This window comes from Poecile atricapillus, chromosome 2, assembly GCF_030490865.1.
Source record: "Poecile atricapillus isolate bPoeAtr1 chromosome 2, bPoeAtr1.hap1, whole genome shotgun sequence".
Classification (NCBI taxonomy): Eukaryota; Metazoa; Chordata; class Aves; order Passeriformes; family Paridae; genus Poecile; species Poecile atricapillus.
In genome coordinates, this window is record NC_081250.1 from 95,863,376 (window position 1) to 95,864,759 (window position 1,384).

A 1,384-nucleotide genomic window follows, 5' to 3' on the forward strand; every position below is an offset into this window, starting at 1 on the left:
TTCGTGGTGGACTTGGCAGTGCTGGGGTTATTGTTGGTCTTTACAAACAATTTGATGTCTGAAGGTAAGGATGTTAATCTCTTTGAAATGGGTTTTAATGTCTCTACTAACTTCGGGCAGCAGGTTTGTTACAGAGCCCAGACAGCTTGGCCCCTGAACAGTCTGCACAAGCCTGAGTTTCTGAGCTTCGGGGTGAAATAGTAGGTTCAAGCGGGGAGTATGTAATGTACCTTCCTGGTACCTCAGCCAGTGGGGAAAGGAAGAGGGCAACATGTGGCCGGGAGTGTGGGATGAAAGGAGGCTGCGCCCTCTGAAACCTCGAAAGAGAAGATCCCGCGGGTCTGTGTCAGTGGACTTTCTCCCATTATTCGAATAAAGTTGCAGGACTCCTCCATCTCCATTTTGGACAGAAACCTCTGGCGTTTGTGGATTTTCCAGATTCGATAAAGGTCTTTTTTAACAATGGACAATTTCAATGAATAATTCTGTGAATCGGCCATGGTCCTGTGATCCAGGTCCCTGGCTGGTGCGGCACTACAGTAATTCGTGGCTCAGCTGGTTCCAGCACTGCCTCGGCCGAACGGCAGCCTGGGCAAGACACAGGTGACTTGTGGCCGCCTCGGCAGGGTCACAGGGCCAGGGCACTGCCAGCGCCACACTTGAGCACGGATGGGCTGGCTGAGGCCAGCTGCCTGCAGCTCCGATGTGGTTTTGTGGGGAGCTGCCCCTGGGAACCATGGTGGCAGTTCCGTGCCCACTGCCCCTGGTGTCCAAAGGCAAGGAGAGCGAGTCTGCACAGCCCCGCTCGGCCTGCTCCCCAGCCGGGCAGCCCCGCCGGTTCCAGGAAGCAGAGGAGGTGTGGCCGCGTCAGGGCACGGCTGCCCCTTTGTGCCACCGGGCTCACGCTGCCCGCGGCACCCGCACCCGCTCCTTCATTAAAGGCTGCACCTTCTGACTCACTTCGTGTTACCCGCTGGGCTCGCTGCCCACTCGTGCCAATGAACTCGTTTGAAGTACAAATAGCTAACCGTTTTTACATAAACAAAATGTTCACCCACTGCTAGGTACCTTTTGTTATTATTATTTTTATTTTTTTTGTGATATAAAGAACCTTATGCAGGCAAGTAAAAATGTAGTAAAAATTATGTGGTTTCCCAGCTTCTCCTGCTGTTGTAAGTGCAATGTAAATGTTTGAGGAAAAAAAAAGGAAAGCACCCAGGCTTTAATGGAAGGCTTACTACGGATTCATTTGAATTTCTTATAATTACATAAAATCTAGGGGGGGGGGAAATAATTTTGAGCAGCTTGAAGTGATTGGAAGGGTTTTTTTGCAATTAAAATAATTTTGTAGGAGTTTAAGTTTACAGATAGAGATTGCAAGAAT